This window comes from Zonotrichia albicollis, chromosome 15, assembly GCF_047830755.1.
Source record: "Zonotrichia albicollis isolate bZonAlb1 chromosome 15, bZonAlb1.hap1, whole genome shotgun sequence".
NCBI classification, from domain to species: Eukaryota; Metazoa; Chordata; class Aves; order Passeriformes; family Passerellidae; genus Zonotrichia; species Zonotrichia albicollis.
Window position 1 is genome coordinate 12139606 of NC_133833.1, and position 25812 is coordinate 12165417.

Consider the following 25812-nt stretch of genomic DNA (forward strand, 5'->3'; position numbering starts at 1 on the left):
GGAACAGGTATCACAGCTGTGAGCTGCTTTTATGGCTTTTGGGTGCTGTGAACGTACACAGGTGTGGAAGTGTTAGGAAGACACATTTTCACACATTCAGTGTTTGGAGGATGAGATGTGCCCCTGTCGCGGACATCTTTTATGAAAAATCCTTTCTTTAGGATTTTTTCCCCTAAGAAGCTGAGAGGCCTCAGGAACAAAATGTAAACAATGGTTATCTGCTGCTGTGGACTGCACAGGAGGATCTTTGATTGGCCCATGTTAGATGTTTGTAATTAATGGCCAATCACACAGCTGGCTCGGGCAGAGAGCTGAGAAATCTTTGTTGTCATTCTTTGCTATTCTATTCTTAGCTTAGCTAGCCTTCTGATGAAATCTTTTCTTCTATTCTTTTAGTATAGTTTTAATGTAATATATATCATAAAATAATAAATCAAACCTTCTGAAACTTTCTGAAACATGGAGTCCGATCCTTGTCTCTTCCCTCATCCAAGAACCCCTGTGAACACGGTCACATCCCTCAGCAGAGGTCTGGTGTGGGTCACTGGGGGTCTGATGGGAGCAGTCAGTGCTGTTACTTTGAGACAAGACTCAGAGGTGTTTTTGGGATGTATCTGTGTGTTGCTGCATGTAATGAAACCCTGAGATGTGCTTTGAGCCCCTGCCATGAGCAGAGGAAAAGCAGCAGAGAGCACAGGAGGCGCAGTGTCCCCTCAGAGCTGCTCTCCTGAGCAGACAACTGTGCAGGATCTGTCCTTGAACTTCTCATCACAGTGACTTTTATGGACTATTCTGAGTTTGAGGAGTCCCTGCTATGGGATGCTAAAAGGCAGCTTTTGTTTTGAGGCATCAATATGTGCTTGGCAAAAGTGCAAAGTTTTGGCAGTGTACTGATAGCACGTGAAAAATAAGGGACTTGTTGTCCTAGAACTGAGACATTGCATTTTAATAGTGAGACTGATTTGCCCAATTGAAAATTTACAATGAGACAGAATATCCATTCCTTAATGTGCCAAAATCAAAATCATATTTCAAAAGATAGAGGGTAGCTGGAATAGATATTAGAGGCTCACTTCAGGAAGAAGTTGGTAACAGACTGTGGTTGTCAATGTGCAGGAGGTCAGACTGGATGATAATAATGGTGCATTTCAGTTCCTATAAATTGAGGAATCTAATAATTTCAGTAGAAATGCTGCCTCTGGATGTCATTTGCCCTGTGACCTCATCCATCTGGAGGTGTTAAGCAGCTGTAAAGTAGATGCAAGATCTACTGACTTTGTTACTTTCTTCACTTGGACAGTAAAAAGGGGTTGTGTGGAATTAGGATTCAAAGCTTTATTCAGAAACCTGTCTGCAAGTTTGTGGGGATGGGAGAAGGGAGCCCATCTAGCCTACATTCTCTTTTATCATATTTTATGTTCTCAGGTCCCACACTGAAAATAAAATATTCTCTGCTGGATGTAAAAGAAGTCACTTATACATTTTTTTTCATTGTTTTTATTCAGAGACAATGTTTTTGACCCAAAGATGAAGCAGATTCTCATCTTTCATGGCCATTTTTCACCTTGAATCTTTTCGTGTATTCTTTAAAATATTCATACTTGCATTGAGAAGCCAAATTTTTGAAGGTGATCCTAGGTGAATAGGATTAAACAATGCAGGTCAAACTACTTACTTAATCACTGTATATTCTTCATGCAATTGGCAAGAAATTATATTTCATACAGCATTCTTTATAGTCTCAAATTTTAGTATTCTGAGAGGAGAAAAATGAAAGGCAAATATCACGACCTTTTGTATCTCAATGACCTGAAAACTGGAGATGGGTTGCAATTTAAATACAGAATTCAATCCTAACTTTAAAGTATCAGTAGGAACTTGTAAAATATGTCTAGGACATTCAGAATGGGAAAGATATAATATAATATCCTTCCAGGGAGAAGAGCTCTGAAAATTGCCATTTTCCCTTCACACATTAAGGCACTTACTGATTAAAATTCATGAATTTGATTAAGAAAAAGTAATAATTTTTCCCTCAAGCAAAGTTGTTTTTTCTTTTAATTGTTCTATTTGTTTCTAGTGCAGGAGGGATAATTCATGTTTTGGTTTTAAGCCAGAAAAAAAAAAGCTGAAATTTTTTTTTACTGTTTTTATATGCAGAAATGTTTCATTTTTTAGAATTATCATTAGTGACACGACTGTGCAATTTATACTCAGTGTTCTTTAATAGAATGAATTCTGACAGCCAAACATCAGAACTTAACCTAATAATGAATGTCAGTAGGCAAAAAAGTCAGACTTAGCTGAGGTGTTCTGCTCCTCGGTGTGAGCACGTGCTCAGCCCCACAGGAATCAACAAAGAAGAATTGTACCTATAGCACAGAGAGTATAATCTAGGAAATGACAGACCTGCAACAATTACCTGATTCCCCCTGAAATTAAACTAATGAAGGATTTCCTTGGACAGGCTGTATGGGCTGAGGTGTCCGGAGAACAGCGGAACACTGGGGCTGGGGCAGGAGGCCCAGACAGTGCCTGTGCTGGCCAAGCTTTGCCATTGAAATTGTGTGTCCAGGATCCCTGCAGCCCAGCAGGGGAATATGACAGCTCCTCACCACATTAATTGTCCAAATGAGGAATAAAATGCTCAAGTCTGACCACTGACTTGAGCTGCCTCATGCCCAGAAGTACCTGCCCTCAGTCTCCTTCCAAGATTCTTAGAAAGTGCTGAGCTCCTGCATTTTAGAAATCCTGATTCACTGGAAGTTTTCAGCATGGGTGTTCATGCCGAAGTCCTGACTGAAGGCAAGATTTTTTAATGGAATAGAAAAAGGATGGTGCAGCTGCCCAGCAGAAGTGTACTGTAGCTGTGATGGCACAGACCTGCACTGAATGATCTGAAGTGATGCAGATGATCCAGACAGGCTCAAAAGAAATACAGGCTCAATCGAAATAGAGGTTGGATATTAGAAAAAAGTTTTTCATGCAAAGGGTGATGAAGTTCTGGAATGGCTGCCCAAGGAAGTGGTGGAGTCACCATCCCTGGATGTGTTTAACAAAGCTTGGATGTGGCACTGGGTGCCAGAGTTTAGTTGAGGTGTTAGGGCTGGGTTGGACTCAATGATCTTGACGGTCTCTTCCAACCTTGTGATTCTGTGAAAACTGTTTGAGCTCCCCACTCAAAGGGGCAGCAGAATTGTGACTGGCAGGCAATGAAATGGAGCTGCAGTTTCTTCTCCTCCCCCTGTGCAGCCAGAGAGGCTCTGTCACTGGGCTGGACCAGCTGGGCTCCCACCAGCAAATCAGGAAACCTTTGGTGCTTTTTCTGACTGGAGTGAGCAAAGGTAAACACCTGGGCTCAGCAGGAACACGATGAACAAAGGGAAACCTGCCAGCAGTGTTTGCTGAGGTCTGTGTACTCTAAGGAAGAAATCCTTGTGTTGAAGGTGTTATAAGCAGCTCCTGTTGTTTATTTCTCTGACATTCCATTGTCTTCTTGAGATCAGCAAGGGCACTGCACCAACAAAGACATAAGTCAAGTCTGTTTATGCACGAGCTTTCAGTGAGCTTGATTTTTCTGGTATGAGATCCCTGTGTATCCAGTGTCACAAAAGTAAAGGTTCTCCAAGTGAACACAGGGATTTTGATAAGATTTTTAGACCTCATCCATGTCTAGGCTGGATATTAGTAATTTTTTTTTAATACAGACAGAAAATACCAGGGTTAAAAAGAGGATCTTCAACAATGTTTTGTAATTAGCACTGACCAGCATGCAAATCCCAGGAATAACAATTAAGTTACAAATGCACAATGTGAGACAAGAGGAAGAAGCTGGCTGGTCCTCTTCAAATTCTGGGTTTTGTTGACAAAATTTTTCTCCTCTAAGGCATTTTGTCTTTAATGTTCTCTAACAATTATTTTCTCAGTTTTTATTTCCTTGCAATATTTGCTATTATTTGTAAAGCTCCAGCTGCCAGGTTGGTAGTATTTTGCAAGAGCCAGCTTTTCATTTTTAAAGTGCTATATTTGTTTTTGCTTCTCATTCTTCCAGAGAAATTGAAAACATGAATTATAACACCAACAAAGAAAACTAAAAATAAAAAAAAAAGGAAAGAAAATTAAAGAATGAATAGCCATTATTTTGGAAACAAGATCTTTAGACCTATAACAATTTGCTTATAATTTGGAGGGAGGGTGAGATTTTTTTTATCCCTCCTAGTTACTGTGTTTCTTTACAAGGAAGAGCTGTAATACATTATATATGGATCATGAACTGTAGTTGACTTATTGAGAACAGCACAAAGCAGAGTGAAAAGCAGTCGGGAATTGTACAAGAAATCATTTGTCTCTGTCTCAGTTTACCTTTCTAATAGCAGCCAGGATCTGAGAAGTGTAAGGCCAAGGAAAATGATGGCATAAAGCAGAATACTTAAAGTTCTGTGTTTTTTCAGAGGTTGGGACTTTCCCCTCTCTTTCCACAGACCAGCATTTTTCTTCCTGTAAATAGAACAGCTCATATGAAGAAAAATGCCAAGTCTGTAACTCTTTGGCCAAAATTGCTATTGAATGTTATTCAAATGTTAGGTTTTTTTGTCTTTTCCTATTTTTTTATCAAGCTTATTTCACAAAATGAGACTCAGTCCTAGGAAAATGTTTTGATATTTTGTCATTAAAAACAATTGTTCTAGAAGTATTAGTTCTTTAAATATAAGTTTATCTGTTATGGAAATAATGGCCAGCATAGATAATACTGTGAAAAGGTAAGGTTGAGTCAATTGTTCCTGTGCTTCCTTCCTTAAAATTGAATTATTCATTATTTCCTTTAAAAATGCACAGAAAATAGCATTTTTTCCTAACTTAAGATTGCCACTGAAGTTGCACATTAAACAAAAATAAATCTATGCCTAGACAGTTTCCATGAATTCTTAGTAATTACCATCCTTCAAGATGTTTGCGTGACTTCTCTGAGTTTATATCTGAAAGCAAAATCAGATGCCCTTTCCCAGCTGAAGTGCAATTTGTTGTAATTTCTTACAAGTTTTTAGATTATTTCTTTTTATCCTATTTTTTGGATAGGGAGATACTAGAGTTTTGTCATATTTCTGGTTCACTCATGTCTGTATCAACTTATAGGAAATGACCAAATAAGTGAATTTAAAATTTTATCAATTTCAAAGCATCTGTCTCAGAGGCTGGTGAAGGAGCAGCTGTGTTACAGAAGGGCTGCTTTGGGAGGCTGATGAGCAAATGGCCTTTGTCTATGCATTGAACCCTCATTTTTGAAGTTTACCCTTAGAAATATGTGGAGGATGCAACTCAGGATATAGTAAACTTATTTTCTGAACAGAATATTTGCATATGAAAGAGCCAAACCCTCTGTGACAGTGTTAAATAACTTGTGTAAAGCCACTTGGCTTGAGGTCACCACAGGTCTGCTAGCCCAGAAGCCACAGAGGATTTTTTATCTTTTGTGGCCTCTCTTCTGCCTGTGACCTGTACAAATTCTGTCATTTGGCAAAATCTCTCTACAGGTTCCTCTTTGCTCTTCTCTCTGTGTTGCTGTTCCCTGTAGGATGTCATTTTCCATCGGGCTCTGGGGTGTGGAGAGGGAGGCAATATTTAGGGTACATGAGGCTGACCTCACGGAGAGCTTCACATAATGGCATTTTCCACTAGTGCATTTTCCTGGGAAACACAGGAAAGGATAGGTTGTACTATCATATGTATTTCCAAAATAATCTGCATGTGAAGTCCCTGTTTGCACGGAAGATGATTTGGGTTCTTCAAAAGGCTTGATGTGAACAGGGCACTGGAATGTCCTGTCTTGAAGGAACCATTTTCCTTGGCCTGGTCTAGACTCTAAAGCTTTTATAGCAGGGAAATCTGGAGCTCTTTGAAGACTGAATCATACCAGTGCTTGTAGAAAAGAGGTGGCAATTTGCATTGGAGGCAGATGGAAGAAATATTTATTTGGTATGAGGATTTCAAGCAAATGATGGATGCTGTAATCTGTTCACAGGATAGGAATGCTAAAGCCCCAGGGAACACAGAATTATCTGGCCAGTGAGGCAATAAAAAGGACATAAATAATTGATTTATAATATGTTTCTGCAACATTGCACAAGGTTTTCACCTCCACGTACCAAGATACATATTTATTATTATATATGTTTCGCATAGGTAGAGTTAATGCATACAAATGAATACTCAAAAGCTCAAGAATGAAACACCATAAATGGATTATAGAAAACAACAAAATGTACTAGTAAAAGTTTAGTAATCAATATAAAATTTGACATGGATGTTTCTTAGGAGGAAGGGGACAAAGGAGGAACAGCAGGGCTGGGGAAGTGCTGCCAGGCCATAGGCCATGAACTGGGAAATGAAAAGCCCTCCTTCCTCTGCAGTGGGCTGTGATTGTTTCCTTCCATCTGAAGAAAAATTGGTTTTGTGTCATTGATATTCAACCTTCACAGTGGGTAGTGAAAGAAACTCCATTTGCATCTTTAGATAATAATCATGCTATTTTTTTTTTCACCAAAGAAGCAGCTGGTGCCTTGTCCATTGTGCAGAGGAAAACATATTTCATCTCTATTAATGTTCAGAGAAGGTCTTGTTTTAATTTATGACCTATAGTGTTAATAGCCATCATCATTTTAATGAACTAATTAGATTAATTACAGTTATTGCACATTATTATTATTATTATTCTTACCATAATCACCATGGGGAAAATTTTAAGTATTAGAAATCGGGAATTGTATTATTACAACTCTAATTTGTAGTGTGCCAATATTTCCCCAGTAGGCCCCAATTGTGTGGCATAATAATGGAATGATTTTAATTCATAATTTTGTTGCAACATTATTAAGAGAGTTTCTGAGTTTTCAATACTTTTGAAGTTTGTTTTTTTTTCCTTTTTTAATTCTTCACTCTCTTTGAACAATAACATGGCAGGGTGAGTGTTGAGGTAAAACTAATTTAGGCCCTTACTTTATATTATTGAGATGAAGTTTGGGTACTTGTTTTCTGAAGATGTTTAAGCCCAGCATTCCCTTTGACTGTAAGAGTTGTATTACTGTGTGTTGTGGTCAGTAAATATTCACAGATGCTTGTGGCCTGTATCTCACAGATATCTATACCTAGATTTATGTTACTATGGCCATAATAAAATTGGGATTTGGAAGTAAATATTAGCTTTTATGTGAATAACTTTGAGGTATGTATGTATGCTCTATTTCCTCCATTTTCTTCTATGTACCTTTACAGCCTTATGTTACTTTTTTTATGCATGTAGGAGGATCACTCTGCCCTGTTTTTCATGAAATGGATATAAATTTGCTTTTAGAAGTTTAAAAAAATTCAGGAAAAAGCCTGAATACAGATGTCTCAATAAATGAGACATCTTCCTTTAAATCAAGAAGAACCTACAGTGATTTTTCAGAACCCATTTTTACAGCCTCTTTTACAGAGATGGTCTTTTGGCTGAATGTTTTGTGTGTATGTGTCAAATAGAGCGGGACTGTCACCCCAGGATCAGTTTTGCCAGCAGCAGGAATGGGAATGATGATAATTAGGGTATTTCCTTGTATTAACACAATTTTTCCTATCCTATTGAGATGCTCCAGCCAGACGTCATCACATGCACAAAGAGGCTCTGTGAGAATGTGTTCAGCCTGGCAGCAAAGAAGCTGGGAGGGAGCCAGAGAACAAAGGAATGATCAAAACCTGACTTTGCAGGCAGGGAGCAATGGAAGGAGTAGAAAATTCAGACCACCCCAGACAGCAGGTGTAGCTGCTCATGTCTAAAGAACAGTTGAAAATGCACCTGGTGAACAAGGATTGTGTCACAAGGCTGGGAGGGCAAATCTGTACCTGACAGAGGCAGGGAGGGATCATTCCAGAGAAAATGACCCCAGCTGAAGGGTGAGGCAGCAGAAGTTGTGCTTTTCCACTGCTACTGAGAGAAACAGTCAAGGGCATAGGATTTTTGAGAGGAAAGCAAAAGTCAGACCTATTTGACATCCCAAGGATCCATTATTAGGGACTGGAATGATTGAAGTAAAACTCCTGTAATGTTGAAAGATTAGTTACTTTATTTTGCCCTAGTTCTGCCTCTAGTTCATGAGAAAACAATTATATTTCTTACAGCTTCTTAACTCTGATTTTAGTTTAAGAGGACAGGCTATTTTTGATGTAGTCTAAGAGGTGTGGTACAAACCACTTTGTTTTGCCCCTGAACTCAATCATGCTGATGTTTGAAGCTGTGGTGCTTTGAACTCACAGGAAGCTCAACACCACATGGTTGTTTGCTTGCTCCCCACTCACACCAATGGGATGGGGGACAGAATTGGGTAAAAAAATTGTAAAATTTGTGGCTTGAGATGGAGACAGTTTAATGGGACAGAAGTGGAAAGTATAATAATAATTATTATTAATAAAAACTATCAGAATATAGAGAGAAAGCAATGTAAAATGCAATTGTTCCTGTCCTGCTGAGGGGTGCCCAGCCCATTTCTGAGCAGCGTATCTCTACGATGTTTAGTGACCATGACACCACATGGTCTGGGCTATCTCTGGGGTCAGTTGGGGTCCCCTGTGCAGGCTGTGACCCCTCCCAGCCCCTGGTGTACCCCCAGCCTGCTCATTGATGTGTTAGCACAGCACTGTGCCACCTGTCAGGAAAGAAATTAACTCTATCCCAGCCCAAACCAGGACAAACCCAGGTAAACTGGCCATTTTAGATTCTTGCCTTGCTTTATTTCACTTCAGTGATTTGTAAAGAGTTACTTTGCCTAAATTGTGAATCACAGCACAGGGGAAAAGATGGGCACACTTGGTCAGCAAGTGTGAGATGAAGAAAAACATTTATAAGATTAATGATTCATACAACAACTCATCTGTTTGTGTTTGGGTATGAAGATACTCTGTTGTTGGAAAAGACTGTAAAATTAGTTGATAAACTGATGATAAAATCCTAAAATAAAATAAAATCTGTCAAAAAGTTGCAGCATCTTAAAATTGACTGCAAAGAAGCCTTTTTATGTGCAATTTCACTAACACTCAATAGGTAAGTAGAACATATTTGATTTAGTTGTGCCATTTTCAAGTCATGTTATCTGACAAACTTAGTACAGAATACATAATTAGATCATACTACTGTGTTTATGATAATGAATGCTACATTCACAATACTTGAAGCTGCACATTAAGCAGGTATTTAATTTTTTATGGTTGTTTTTGACAGGTAACATTTTTATCCTGAACATAAATCTGTCAGAAATTCTATTTGTACTAAAGGCTTACATGTATTATAGGACAATTTTGATTTTTAGCTGGCAAATTTGTGCAGGCATTTTATTTTCTAAGCGAAGTAGCTCTAAAGAAATTCATTGTAATTGCCATTTCTTTATTGTATGACCTCATTAACAGTATAAAGCAGGCTGTAAAACACTTAAAATTATAGTATTTATCAAAATGTTATATATTTCACAAGTAAAAGCCACTTGATACACAAACCCCCAATTTTAGTTGCTGGCAATTGATGGAATGTGAATGAGCAAATGCAAAGAATTCAAAGCTGAGATCTGACAGCTTTGAACTGGATCTGATAGATGAAAGTGCCTCTGTGTTTCTCTTCGGGTTAATTTTACTGGGTAGTAAAGCAGTGGGAAACATGTCACAAGAAGAAGAGGAAACATGAGAAAGCTCAAACATGGCACTGGGCTTCCAATCTAAATGTGGCACTGTGGGTTCTAACACTTTGCAGGAACTGCCTTGTATGTTCTGAATGCAGTGACTAAAGTGTAATCCTTAGAGTTACTGTTCACTGCTAATTAATTAATCACAATACTGGGTCTGCTGCCCCCTCATGCTGGCCTCTTTGGCTGGAGGAGGAGAATATTGTGAACACATATGTGGATGATACCAAATAGCTGCATTCACAAAGCCAAATTCCTCTCCTACAGAAACAAGATAATCTACCTTGGCACCAGACCTTATCTTCTCTTTATTATTACCAATATGAATGTAATGAAAAGAAATTACTTTTGGTCATGATGCAGAAAACAGCTTTAAAATATGTAGCTACTCTAATTGTAGTTTCTGCACTCGTGATCTCTCTGATGATTTAAGTTGCTAGGAAAAAAGTGAAATAGCATGGAAATCTCTGGACAGTCCTTTTGGCTCCTACAGCCCCAGACTGCATTTACTTCAGGAAGATAATTTAAAATGGGGAAAATAATTTGCCCTTATTTCAGGCGGGTGTGAGGCCTTCATAACACTGGTATCCTCTGCAGGGTGAATAATGGGGACAGATGTGAGCAATCAGGGGTGTGGGTGAATGCTCCCTGCACTTACTGGAAACGCCAAGGCTGATTTAATGTGGACTGTGGATCAGGCTCTGAGGGTGCAGGGGAAAGCCTGGCCCAGCAGATGAGGCCTTAATAGACCTTCCTTCCTTTAAGATGCTCTAGAAAGTGCAGAAATACACACTGGGGAGCCTGGAGAGCACACAGATAGGTGTGTGGAATAGAGGCTTATCTACAAATAAGTCCAAGAAGAGGAAGATTATATTTATCATAAAGCAATTGGGAAAAGCAGTGTGCCTGTGAATCAGACACTGCATCTTCTTCTTTATCTGCAGAGCTGATAGTGGAGAAACACGGATGTGCCCTTCTCTGTGAAGTTTGAATTCCTGCCTCAGAATGGAAACTCTCCAAATCCTCTGAAAGTGACACCAAAGTGATGATTAACTTTATAGGCTAAATCACCTTCATTAAGTTTCATCTGATCAAATTAAAGCTTTTCTTTTTAAGCACTGCTTTAAAAAAGAAACAATTAACACAACTACTCTGGGCCCTTGAGTATAGATACTGCAGCCCCTAAGATTGGATGCTGTCAAAATTTACTGCTTGTATCATCTGAAATATGAATATTTTATTCTAAATACTTTGGTTAAGGCTTGCTTCTCACGATGTGGTAGAATTTAATGAACATGCTTTCCTAAATAATTTTATGTTCTGTAGTGCTTTAGTGAAAAGGTAGGAGCATATAATTCTCAGCTGCATCAAGAAAATGAGTTGTGCCAATTACTGAAATTGTACTTTGAGTAATTTGTGCTGTATCTCTGCAGTTAATTAATAACTTCTACACCTGGCTTTTGTTAGAGACACCCCCAACCCCACCCCTCATTTAGTCTCTCATCTTTACAACTGTGCTGGGTGCATTGCTCCTTCCAAGAGTGTTTGCTGTGAATTTGACAGAGATGAACAGCCAGGATGAGTGCAGATGGACAAAGACGATGACTGCAGGTGGCAAATGGGGGTCAGAAGCATAATGGGTACAATTTCAAGGACTATTCAGTCATTATCTGAAGGAAATATTTAGTTACCAGTGTGGGGTATGACAATTTCATCCTGCTGGATGAATAATAAGAAATCATGTTGATGGCCAGCCAGTGTGGGCTATTTAAATGACACCTTGCTTCATGTGTACAGGATAAAAGAAATGAAGGCCAAGAAAGTAACTGTGGAACAAGGGAGACAAATACTGTGTGACCTGGGAAAGCTCAAAAAGAGCCTGTGGAGGGAGAATCCACCCTGCAAGGGAGCACTGGGAAAGGCCAGCCCTGGAGTGTGGAGCCAGAAGGGGAAAATTGTTATAGATTTTGTAGAAATAGATCTCTCACTTTTACTTCATAGGAAAAAAACATTCCTGAAGCCAGAAAAAATGTTTTTGCTGGTATTTAAAGTAGCCTGGGAGCCTATTGTGAGCCTGGCTCAGGAGGTGGTGGGGAAAGCCTCATGTCTGGGCGCTGGTGGGATCTGCTGAGCGGAGCCAAAGGAGAAAGGATCTCAAGAAGTAAAATCACAACCCAAAGCCAAACCCAGATAAATGTGGGGGCTGGTCCTACTCACAGCTGGGAGTGGTCAGCCCTTCTGACCCTTATCCAGCCCAATTAGTTTCTAACAAAATCCACAGACAAAAACTGACCAGCCTGTTCAGACTGTACCTCAGAAACAGGAGCACTGTTGGATTGTGGGGCACAGAGAAAAATTGGAAGAGTTCTGTGAAGGTAATTACTAAGAAGACTTAATGAGTTATGCTTTTCAAAATATCACAGTTCCTTGCTGGCCTAACAGCGGGTGATTGTCATCTGGTTTCAAAACCAGAAAGATGAATTGGTGCATTTCCAGACAGTCATGTGGCTGATCACTTTTATTTGCTGATGTTTCATTTGTTCTTTCTTCTCATGAAGCTTCCTTGCTCTTCATTGTTAAGAAACATTTAAGTAAGTCGGTTATTAGATATTATGGAACTAAGTGCAATTTTAAACTTTTTAATGCACATTTTAAACTCTTTAAAGAAATTCTCCCTATGATGAAAAATGTGATGATGTATAAAAAGGAAAACCTCAGAATTACTTGGATTTTGATTTCAAGATTTTGATTGTGGTCTGTGTATTTTGAGAAATATGATCAAGAATGTGGAATTTCAGATAATTGTCAGAGCTTCTTAGTAAATCCTCAGGAATTAACAGTAGGTCAGATGTCTCTGTAAAATGTATTTTTTTTTCAGAAACTATTTGGTAGTAATTTCAATTTGTTTCTTTCTGTACATTTATGGAGGTAAATGGGTTCTCAGCCAGTTGGTGATTCCTTTCTGAGGAACACCCTAAGTGCTATTTTTTTATATGAGCTGGTGAACTTTTAAATTATTTCTCTATTTTAATTTTTAGGAATTCTCTGGAATGGTTGCAGGCTAAGTAGTGCACCTGGAAGAATGCAATTATGTCATCATGAGCTAAGTAGGATATGTCATATGAGCTCGAGCAGAATTGCTAGCAGTGCTGTTTATCAGCATTGCAGTCCCTAAGCCTTGGACACTTCAAGATATAATACAAGTAATCCTGTGCCATTTCCCATTTTCCTGAGGTGCAGCATTATCCTGGTTACAACTTTCTTCTTGTAACTGCATTAATGGGGAAGGGAAAGAAGAAAAAGGAAGAATGAGACAGACAAATGATAGGAAGGAACCCTTTTCCCAGAAAGGGAGAGAAGTTGGTTTGCATCATCTCGTTCTGGGTGTCCTGGTGCTGCTCTAAGATCCTGTTCAGCTCAGGGCAGAGGACATTGTGTTTATTTAATTGTCAGGAGCTGTTCTGGCAAACAATGCCAGTCTTGTGGTAATCTGTCAGGGAGGAACCAACAAGGACAATTCTAAAACACTTTCTGTGGCTGTGCCCCTCTCTCAGATGTGCTTCCTGAGCTTCACATACATCTGTGGCACTGTCCCACCCTGCTGCAAAAAAAGGAGTCAGGGAGGATGCTTTTTGATAGATTTCTCTATCAAAAAAGTATAAAATAAAGATAATAATAACGCGCTAATGTGGCAGTATTGTCTCTGAGAGCTCTTTACAGATAAAGAAGGGTAAGTGTTCCTACTGAAAGAGGATAGAAAAGAAAGCTGAGAGGGGAAAATGAGGGCCCAAGAGAGAAACAGAAGACAGGGACAGATCCACCCCTCCAGAGAAACAGTGGAACACTGGGCTGTTGTGACAAGGCACCATGGGGAAAGAGGAGGAGCATGGCAGGACAGGTGGGGACAGGGAGCAAAAAAAAAGGGGAAAAAAAGGGGGAAAAAAGGGGAGGGTGGGAGTAGGGCCAAGCTAACACTCAAGTTGTGTCACAGATATCTGTTTTTATGTGCTAAAGCTGCTCCTGCAGCCCAATTTCCTGGGTATCCAGGTGTGTGCCCCACCAGGAGCTGGGCACTCACTCACAGCCCATCGTGGAAACTTTCTGTCCCCTGATCAGCTGCCAGCATGTGCACAGCCCCTAGAGTAACTCTTCACCTCAGGTATAGCATATGTTGAAGCATAAATAAAAATCAGATTGGTCCGTTTCAGGCATGAGCAATGGAAGAGGATGGGGACCTGTGGCATACATATACTACAGACAGGACCAGCACAAGTTTTGGGTGGCACAAGACACAGATCTCTGGGTTGGGAACTGCAGCGTACTGAGAGAAGCAGCAGAATCCAGGCAAAAGAGGGAAAGTGGGTAGAAATCCTGATGGACAACTTTCTGCACGAGGTCCTTCTTGCACACTTAACCCCCAATTTGGGAAGGAAGTGCACCATTTGTTATATCAGTCTTCAGAGGATGCTGAAGAGTGTGTCAGCTTAAAAGGCTCTTTCCAAGCCATCTGTAATTTGGCTACTACAGCTACTTCTTTCTCAGCTGGGCTTTTCCATTGCTTTCTGCAGCAACTCAGAAGCAGAGCCAGTTCCAGTTCCAGCTGTGTTAAGGAAGCTTAATGGCTGCTCTTTTTTTTATTATTTATTTTTTGTTTCCATGCTGTTGCAAAGGACTGCTTGCTGGTCCCTTATGTTCTCAGACAACTGTTTATTTTCTTGTCATTTTGGCTTCACTGGCTGAGGAAAAATGGCTCTAATAAACAGTGATTGTTGGTCTGGCAACAAATCCTGCTCAGTTTGGGGCCATACACAACACAGACCCCCAAACCAACCCAGCTCAGCTCCCAGAGGCTGCTCCCTGTCTCCACTGCGGAGATGCATCAGCTCTGGAATTCTCAAACCCTGTTTCATCACCCTTGAGGGTTTCTCTGTGTTCCTACCATGAATTTCTGCTCTCCTGGTCCTCACCCAGCGAGCTGGTGAGGTGCTGTTGGATGGAGTGTTCGTTCAGATCACAGGGGACGATCAAGAAGTAGATGGCAGGTACATAGAAGAGAAAATGTTATTAATTTTGGGGGGTTTCGCTGATTACACACACACACATCACACGGGTAGCTTGTAGAACAAAATGTTTCCCTGGGTGTTATTAAAAGTTGAAAACAAGCTGTACAGTTGAAAATCTCTGTTAGCAAAGAGTGCCCTCAGGCAGCTCAACTTTTTAATCTTGATTTTATTTATTGAACAGAACTTAAATAACATATCAGCAAGATTAAAAGGAGTGAAAGGCAGAAAAAGCTCACTTATGGCATGCTTTATATTAAGTAATTTGTTCAGTCAACCAAAACATGTTTCTTAGAGCTGAAGGGAACTTAGACATTGTTTTGGGTGTTATTTTTTGAAAAATATTTTTATTGTTAGACATATAGACATCTGATTTGGGGAAGGATGTAAGAACATTGTGTTCAGACAAAATAGGAACTTTTCAAGCAGTGTTGCGGGTGTCCTGTGATTTTTCATTAAGATGTGTCCTTACTGAAGTGATGAAGTATCTAGATAAATCTCCAGACATGAAAGCCTAATTTTTGATTAAAAGCAATAAATTCATGAAAATATGCTGCTGATTTGCATTTGTGATCAAAGTGTAAGTCATACATGAGCCTGTGAAATGTGAGTGAGTGGCAACTCCAGTAACCTTCAAACTTAAAGAAAGTGGATTAAATATTCTCATAAACAGTCAACAAAAATAAGTGAATTGCATGGAAAATGAGAAAGCTTTTTGGAATATCCATCCTGCTGTAAATAGGAATACTCTTGGATATGACACATATATGTAGCCAAGATTAATACAAGCATACTGAAGTTACTGGTGCAAGTTTGAGCCTCTACCATGACAGCATTATTCAGTGATTTTTGCTCCTGTCTAAAAAAATTGAGTGATAATCATAGAACAGAGGAATGATGAAGCAGACTTAGAAAAGTAAAATTTCTTTCACCAGAGTGAAAACTTTCTAGTGCTACAGGTGGCTGATATGTGCCTGGGGGCCAGTTAGCTCAGAGTGATGGTGTTGGACATGAACCTGTCATGGGATCATGGGACCAAAAGTGCTGCAGCCCAAACTGGTCTAGACTGGATTTTGCCTGGTGGCCACTGAGGTCCAGTGGCAGAGCTTGGAGAACTGTCTGCTTTAAAAATAACAGCAAAGATGACAAAGACTGATCAACTTCTCAGTTACACCAGTAATCCTGTTAGCAGGCAGATGATGACATATTTAAAGTGAAATGTCTGGAATCTGAGTCACTTTCATGTTGTGTTATATATATATGACTTTTTGTTTAGCTTAATTTTTTTTTCTTTTTTTTTTTTTTTTTTACTTCAAATGTATTAATCCTGAAATAATTTGCACTTAAAAGATGTTACCCAAGAACCTATAACTAAGATCCCTGGAAATTAATAATTCTAAAAGTAGGGTGGCATAAGGGCTTTTCTAAGTACCAATATTTTTATTTTTCTCCATAAATATACGTGTGTAGTAAGACATTTATGCATTGCCTTAGTCCTGTAGGTGTGGGATACAGGAAAACTTGGCACTTTGGATCTAGGTGAAAGAATGAAAGCCTGTTATGTTTAAGTGGGCATCTGTATCAGCAATATGACAAGGAAGGGATAAAAGTCAATTGAATGTTTATGGCTGCTTTAGAGAGCAGAGGGAAAGAGGATGAAGACTGTGAGTCAAGTAATTTTCTGTCACAGCTAATGAATGTTCTCTTTTACTTTGCATTACAGAGCCCTCTTTTGTGGTAGGGGAGAAGTAGGTATTGACTGTCTTTGTATATGTCAGAGGAGCAACAGATTGCTATGGGAAGACTGAGAAATACAGAAGATTTATCTATTGGAAATCAATAATAAAATACACATTATTTTTTAAATAATAGAAATGTAGAAATCCATTCCTGGAACATTCTAATAGCATAGTGTAATAGCAGCACCAGCCTCTTGAGCAGAAGCACCGTGGCTTCTCTCCTTTCAACTATGGAACTAATTAACTGTTGCTACTTCCAATTTTTAACCTCGCTCTATTGGTTCATTTCATTTTTATTCTGTCTTTAATCGTAGCACGTCCATCTCAGCTTTATGTGGCATCCAGGCTTAGAATGCTGTGAATGAGTGAAAGAGCAGACAGGAATGCCTCCAAGCTGAGCGTACCCTGTGTGAAGGTTGTTTTCTATGGAATCGCTGTAGACACCCAGCAGAGACAATTAGAATATATCTACTCCAAAATACCCTCTGGTAGAGCATTGGTGACTGGCTAATTAGAGGCACTTTTACAGCCCATGGAGATAATGAGACTCTGCTGCCACCTCAATAGAAGGGCACACAATGGGCCAGAAAATTCCTTGTTGCTCAGCTTACAGAGGGCTGAAATCTGGCAAAGGACTTGTTTCCTTTTAGGGTTATATCCTTTAATTCTCACACTGATGGCTCATCTGGCTCATGGGCTCTACTCACTGTCCTTTAGAGCCTGCACTATTTTCTTCTGCTGCATTTCTGGTGCACAGCTGACTTAAAGAGGGATGTATCTGCCAAACTCTGTCTGCTGCTGTCTCTTCTACTGTACCTCTAGGACTCTTGTTATTTCAGCAACTTACTCCCGAAGATTTGTGTGTGAGCTTTGGGGCTTTTCTTCTGCTTTATTGTTCTCCTGATATATTAAATTCAAAATAAAAATTAGGGATGATTACACAGGCTGTGATTATAAATAATTGATGCTTAGCAGCTAGTAATACAGATTAATGCTTGAGACATGAGGTTTGGATCAAAGCTTGTTTATGCGCTGGTCTGCTAGAATTTGGTCAGGATAGAGATTGGCTCAGTCTCTGCAGGAGAGTGTTTAAGCTGAATGGAGTCCTCAGGGCACTAATAAAAGGCATCTAAAGCTGCAGATTTGGGGACATTTTGGTTCTCTAACTCAGCAGTGGGGCCTGGGGCTCTGGTGCACCCCCTTGTAAACGGAGTCCTGTGGTACCAGGGCTGATTCCCTGTCTGCCTCTGTCCTACCTGGGGAATATAGAGCGAGAGCCTGAAAGTATTAACAGGTACATGTTCATAAAAAGAGGTGGTGGAGGCTGAAAGCTTGCCTTTCCCACCAGCTTCTTCATGTACTACAAAATGTGTGTCTGGAGAGGCAGCACAGGGACTCCTGCAATAAATCCAGATTGGCCCTTGGCCAAGAGCAGTTATTGAGCTCAAGGATCTGGGCTTCTCCTGAGGAAACAAAAAAGCCTCAGACTCTCGTGTTTCCAGTTGCACAGTTTACACTGAATTAAAATATGTTTCATCTATTTAGCAGTCTGAATAATAAAAGCTGTATACAGCTGCACTAGCACTGTGCTATGCATTTTAATGACAAGTTTGTGACTACACTAGGATTGTAACTGCAATTCAGATGTTTCTTAATGCAGCCCAAATATTTTATTAGGGCTTCTTTTAAGTATGCATGCCAGAGAGGGAGGGGAAAAGAAGAGTAAATAGCATTTAAGATTTTAATAATCCTTTGTTAAAGAGAGTTAATGCAAGGGAAATGTGGAAATTGTATGTTTTCAGACTGACAAGCATAATAATTTTGCCACAACATGATTAAAATGACTGTCTAAATATTTGGAGTGTCTTCTAATAAAAATATATTCAACCTGTTTTCTATGCTCAGATTAATTTGAAAGCAAAAATGACATACAGTTCAAAAGAAGGTATTAAATCAGAAAGGACCACATTGTTCTCTCATAGGAACTGTGATTTAATATTCAGACTAAAGTCTTAAATGTTTGTGTATTTTGCCAGCTGTTTAGCAGCTTGAGGCATTTTGAATAGTTTCAACAAAATGACAATAAGACTTGGGCAAAGTGAGATTCATTAGTGGAAGAAACAGAATAAAACAGACAAATAACACAAAGCAGGAGAAATAGGAAGAAAAAAGGAAAATGGCAAAATTCCTTCGCTTCAGGTTTGGGTTTTTTTTCTTTTAGTTTGAACGGAATGTTTTTGTATAAATTGGAAAGCATTCTGCACACAAGGGAAAACCTTTAGACTAAAAATGGATAGTTACATGTGGCTTGCAGTCCTCTTAGTCAGTGGAAAGAGTGGCAGTTCCTGATGATTTTTCTCTACAAACACAATAGGCACAAGTTATAAAGAGAACTCACCTGTAGATGTTTCAGGCTTTAAAAAATATCACCAACTTACTGAATTAATTAATAACAAAGCTTTATCCAACTAGCATTTTTCATTATAGAAATGGATGGAGTAGAAGGTGCCACATGTTTTAGTACTTCACGTGCAACCAGAGATTGGACAACAAAGACTGGAGGTGCACCTTGACTCCACCTGTCAGACAGTGTACCTGTCTTGTGGCCTTTTGGTCTCAGTCTTGATTTATTTCTGAAGTGCTTTATGGGAGCATGTGAAGTAAATATTTTGAATTAAAAATGTATTTGTTGTCTGCAAAAACAGAACACTGGCTCAGGATAGTCACTGGTTCTTTTGTCTTACAGCTTTGTGTAGTGCATTCCCTCTGATTGTGTGTAGTGGAGTTTATTTGGGCTGCTCCTCTTTGGCTGTTGTGTCAGGTTTGTCTTTTGTTGAGGAAGGTTTTGCTACTTAAGTTACCAAACTGTTCAGTTAAGACTGAAAAATTTACGTCTGTAGAGAGAAAGTGTGAGAGCATTTTTATGGGCTAAGGCCAGTGGATCCCTCAGCCGCCCTGGGGGCATCAGGATAGAGCCCTGTTAGTGCAAGGGAAAGGAGAATAAAACTTGTTTAGTCCTTGTCACATTATATTGCAGCATTAGATAAACATGATAAAAGTTGCATAATTAAATCCATTGCCATCAAACTGTAGAAGCTATTCCTCACTTCAGGTATTAGGGTTCAGACTTGAGGCAATGGGAAAGCTCAGGTTTAGTTTGCTTACTTAGCCTTGGAGCTGAATGGTCTCTGAGGAATGTAGATTTTGGATCCCTTTGAACTAAATAGCAATTCTGTATTTAACACTTCCCATAACGTTTCCACTCCCTTTGCATACAGAGCACTGCTGTACATGCACACCTCACCCTGCCCCTCATGTTCCTATTAGGCTCCAGTGATCACAAAAAATGCCTCCCATGAATCCATGAATGAGGAAATAATAACACCTGCACACCTGTCTGTTCCTGGGTGTGCTTGCTAACATGCAGTGCAGGGAGAGCTCAGTAAGTCTGAGTCTAAGGCTGTGTCTGAAGACAATTTCTGGTGCTTTGGAAATATGGGGGAAAATGCGGAGGTAGTTTTAATGTGGAGGCAAATGGATAAACTGCTCTGAGGGCAGGTCATATTCAGTCATCATCAGTTTTCTTCACCAAGGTAGGGGAGGCCACTCCAAGCCAGGAAAGCTTTTGGAGCCTGATGTAGGCAGCCATCGGATGTCACTGTTGCACTGCTCAACCCGGGCTGAAGGAGCAGTTCTCTAGAAAAAATTCTCTCTCTTAAGGAAGATAAATAGATAAGAACTGGGGGAGGGGGATTCCAAGTCAGATTCATCCCCGTGAGTAAATTGAAGCCAGGAACTTAGAGAAGATTGAAACAAGATAGGCAGGGCTTTTTCCACCAGTGTCGAAGGCAGCCGAGTCCATTAAGGCACGGAGGCGAGCAGTCGCTTGATTGTAATGAAGAAAGGAGAAGAGCCTTTCTCAGTGACAAATCCTGGCTTGATTATTTTTAATTTTGATGGATGTATGAGGGACTAAAGCACAAAAAGCTTTACTCAAGGAAGGGAAGAGGGACTAGGCAGTGTAGAGTAATTCTTTTCTTCCTACCTCAGGATGAAGGCTTTTTTGTGCTAAATTGAAGTCTGTCCTCATCCTTCATTTGTTCTTTAGGACATTGAAAATAGATCATTTGGGCTTATTTTAGTCCCCCCACGATTACTTTCACTGTTTCTGACAGTGGTATACTTTGGATCATAAGCTGTAAATTTGTGTCCTGTTAATATGTGCATATTGTAATTTCTTTTCTGATAAATTTGATCAAAGTAATGTATAAATATGTTTGTGAGCAATATGTATTTTGGATCTATTAAGGAAAGAACAGATTTCCTAGTGTCATTATAGGTCTATTTATAAAATATATATAGGTCTAGTAATGCAGGGAAGATCAACAGCAATGTTTGCTTGAGAAATCTATGTCAAAACTGATCCTCCATAGACTCCACTGTTTTTATGTTTTGTATTTGCATAGTAACATCCAGGAGAAGAACTTAATCTCATAGGTTGCCATAGCTTACTTGTGAAAAAATAGTTTAAATTATCTTAGAAATGAGCACTATCTGTCACAAAAGTTGGTAAATAGATGCACTGAGTTATATAGGGAGATATTTCTGAGTTTATTGGTGCACCTGGTTTTATTTAACACCTTAATAATCCAGAAGGTACTGTAAGCAGCATGGCAAATAAATTCACAGGTTGTATTACATTCTGGAAGAGCTGTGAGATTGGATGATAACTTAAAGATCCTGCAGTTAGAAATAGAACAGAAAATAATAAATAATGTCATCTAGAAAGTATGCAAATGGAGAAACTGGTGTTTAATGTAATAAGAGAGCAATACTTCAACACAGAGGAGATGAGATAGTGGAAACAGTACTGTTTTATAATGTGAAATGTGTGTGAAATAATGGAGAAGGGATTGTCAAGGAATAGTTAGAGCACTATTATGTAATAAACTAGGCGTAGAATAATGGTGAAGACTGAATTCATACAGTTGCTTTGACTTGCTGTGGATTTGGCAAATGAAATTCAAAATCATTAGTATCTTCTTTTTTGAAAGCTCCTGTTTCTGATGCTATTATAAGAGTCTCATTTATTATTTTCAATGAGTTTTTAGCTTCTGGCATTTAAATAAGAAAATGAATTACCTCATAAGACAAGTAAAAAGAAACTGTTGATTATTAGAGCGATGCCTCTGCCTGAATTAAGGTGCAAATGAGGACAAAGTCAGTAGTACAGATTTTATTTAACAGTAAATGTGAGGTAGGGATAGAAATAAATTTAAAAATAACAGGTGGTAGGGGAGAAAGGGCACAGGGAGATTGATTTAATAGAAAGATGTCACTTCTCATAGCTCCACATGGTGTCCTGTTGGTCCTCTTCTTCTGGGCTTCTCGGTGATGAGGGTCCCCCAAAACATGGAGTTCAATGGGTTCAGTGTGTTCAGGTGTACCTGAAATGCCCAGCAACCCCACTGGGAGGAGTTTCACACCGTCTTTTACCACAGCTGGATCTGTTCTGACACTGGGGATCATGTGCAGTCCTTAGGTGGAAAATGAGCCTGGGGTGTTTTGGGGGCCTTTGGTGGTTCATGACACTTTGTAAAACATGACAGCTGCCTCTCACACCACAGCTGAGCCAGTTCTGCTCCCTCAGAAGAGGTGAATGCCCTTGGCCTGGGTGGGAATGTGAATGTCCTGTGCTCAGGGGTGGGACAATCTGGTGGTCATGGACAGGGAATTGCTTCTTTGCACAGTTTGCTACAATGGGCAAAGTCCTCTTGTGATCCTAAACAGTGTTGAAGGCATTTGTGAGCTCTGAGTCTTACAGAAATTCAAGTATTTTTCTTTTCTTTTTTAAGCACTGTGTTTTTAACCTTATCTTGGTATATTTGAGACTTGTAAATACTACTTTGGCAATACTGATCTCTTATGCACATCAGAAGTTGACGTTGGTTACCAAAAGGGAAAGTGCAGGAGAAAAGTTCAGGAAAAATTGTTGATTAAAGAATAGGAATTGCTAATATAGAAAAACACACTAAAATGAATAAAAAAATTGCCAAAGTTATGATAAAACATGTACATACTATATATCTGAGAACACTGAAGGAAAACTGGGTTTAGAAAACATGCCAGCTTGCTTAAACCATGAGTAGGAATAATGAGTGCTTTGAAACAAGAAGAAAAAGAAATCAAACAATATTTATCAAAGTAATGAGTAGATTATTCTAGGTGGTATAAATGACTTGAGGGTGAAAGTGGGTTTAATAATTTTTGAAATGGAGTGTGGGGGTACAACTAACATGGCATGAAATCTGGAACTGGTAGGGGGCTAAACCAGACATGACCTGTCCTGTTTCTAATACTGACTGCAGTGTGATGGTCTGAAGGCTTTCCACTTCTGCACCATCATAATATTCACAATATTTATATTACGATGTGTTGCTTTTCCTGAAAAAATAGGAAGACTGAAGGTAACTGATCTTGGTGAAGACTATAAAATTAGGGTTGTTGTTGACAATATGATTACAGCAGAAAGTACTCTGAAGGCTAAACTTTGAAGTCTTTAATAGGAAATAGGCTTTCCAAAAGACAAATCAGAAGACTGGAAAAGAGAGCTCCATTGTAAAACTAAGATAATCCATGGGTCTTTGGATCTGGTTTTAAGAAATACAGGCTTCAATTCAGTCTTTTCCTCTATTAGGGGCATGATTTCTGTCAGCCACCTTCAGGAGCAGATGGGGAAGTGCCAGAGACTGTTTTGTGCCAGCCCTGTTCCTGCCATAGTCACTTTTACACATCAGCACTTGCTGGGCAGAATTGTAACCTTTGGTACACCAGTGTGTGCCTTTGGGAATGTATCTGTGTTCCTTTATCTTTCTTTGAGAGGTCAAGGACAATGTCAAGCAGCTCAAGTTTTAGAGTCAAAATACCAAACTGCCCACTGTGAGGGTGCCAGCTTGGCTGCAAGGATGTTGGCTCTTGGTAGGCCGTCAAAGACTGGCAAAACCCTGTGTTAAATATTCCCAAGAGGGAACTTTACCACTTAATAACAATCAGTGCAGAGTATGAAACATCATAGCATGCTGCATATACAGCCAGGAGTGTGATGGCAGGGGACACAAGAGAATTTGTATATTTTGTTAAAAAGGAATTCCATTTTCATACAGAATTGGAAATGTGGCCTCAACTACATGCAATGATGCTAATAAGTGCTAGCAGGAGGTTTTCCATAGGGGGCTCTAGAAAGGACAGGAGATTTTGTATTTAATGAATTTTTAGAGTTGACAAGAGCATTAACATTTTTTTACTTTTAATGTTTATATTTTAAAAGACTGCTTTCTGCTACATTCTGGTGACATTTTTTCTAGCCCCATCTGGAGTGTCTTAATTGGTTCTGCGCATGTTTAACTTGTTTTGCCTTCCAGTCAATTACTGGAAACTCCCACTAACGTCCAACTGTGTCGTCTTCTCCCCATTATACCTTCAGCTACATGTGTTCCCTCAACATATATATTCAAATTCATGTTGCTAGACAGTTTTGTCTCTGATTACAAACACAACTGCTTTTAAATGTGTCAAGTAGCCTGTTGCAAAGTCTGAATGTGTGTATGCTTGTATAAACTAGAGGAACTCCTGGGTAAATGTATAATGATTAGGAAGGAACCTTTAACTGAGCCAGAGAAAATGGCAGATGTGCATTTATAGGCTGTGATGCAGCAAAGTGTTTAAACACCTGTTTTACTTGAGAACACAGGCAACCCAATTGACGTTAATGGGACTATTCACGCTTAAAAATAAGCACATAGATTGAAGAGTTGGATTGGAGCCAGGAATATTAACAGGCAACAGCCATGGTTTTTATGAATTGTCTTTCTCTCAGGCAGTAGGTTCATAAACCAATATCTCTAACAGTGGGACTGCTTCTGCTTTGTGCAGCCACAGAAATGGAAGAAACAGGAAGGATGGGATAGTTCTACAGAAGGGAATTGAAAGCCACTGAATTAGAATCTTCTGCCAGACACTGAATACTTCAAAGATTGAAGAATCCACTTGAAAGTTACAGATTTGGATCAGGCTGACCACTTGACTCAAACACAGACCAGACTTACCAAGGCCTGAAGTTTCCCTACTATTAGCTGTACTTGTATGATATCAAATTAAAACACCCCATGCCAAACTTTCATGCTTTATGTGGATCTATCCCAAGGGTACTAGCTGTGGAGGGAAGAAACCTCAATTTGGCCAGAGTGGAACTTTGGTGGGTTTTTTTTTTCTTTTCACAAATTGAAAAGTGCCTTTCTAGCATGATATCTTTCAAAAAGCTGTAAGGCACAAGTGTGTTTATGCCCTTACCTCTCTTTGGGCTAACACTGCATCTTCAGACTCATTTCTACCTACTGCAAATACAAATGCCTTTGGCTGTCTTGCAAGCCAAGAAAGTGATGCTGATGAATAAAACAAAAGAATTTGCTGACTCTTCTGTCTGAAATCACACCAAGTACTAATGGAAATGCTGGGTCTGCTTCGTTGGAAAGCAACTCAACACAGAATCTCCACTCTGTGAATCACCCATTCCCATTGATAATGAAGAGAAATACCTTTCCTTACATCCTAATAAATCTGAAGAACATTATGCAAATTGAAAAATGCACCTTTGTCAGAATGCTGTCAGGTAGCACCTTTCACTCTGGAGAACTATTTGTAAGCACAGGGAAACATCGAGAAAGTAGTAATAAATTGCTGTGGTACACTGTTCTGGCAGCTGTTAATAAATCAATGTGAAGGGGAGTTCTGAAGGGCAAAATGTTGCTGTCGGTAGGTGTCCAATTTAATTTTGCTCAAAATTAATATTTCGGATATGATAAGTGAGCTGGCAGGAACAGATTTCATGATTAATTCTATGGAGTCAAAAATGCTTTGATGGCACTTTAATAGCAGCTTCACTGATCTGAAAGTCCCTTCAACTAGATGGTGTGCTTCAGTTCCCAAATTATATTATTAAACCTCTTTTGTTGGTTTGTAAATAATGAATTGTTGCATATTAAAATGTGAAGTTTATACTGCTTCTAGTTCTACCCACGTCGGGTGGTGGGGACTTGACTTGGATGTATAGAGGTTTAAAGAAAATCAGGTAAAGGTCAACCCTTTTGAGAAAACAACCATAAGTTATTTTGTTAGGTACCTAATTCGCTTGACCCTGCCAAGACCTTGATTTTGTGCTGGAATGAACTAGAGAATGTTTGAAGGTTCATTAGTATCTACTTAGGGAGGACTGGGAAAGCTTTTAAATGTAGAAAGATGTTAATAACAAATATG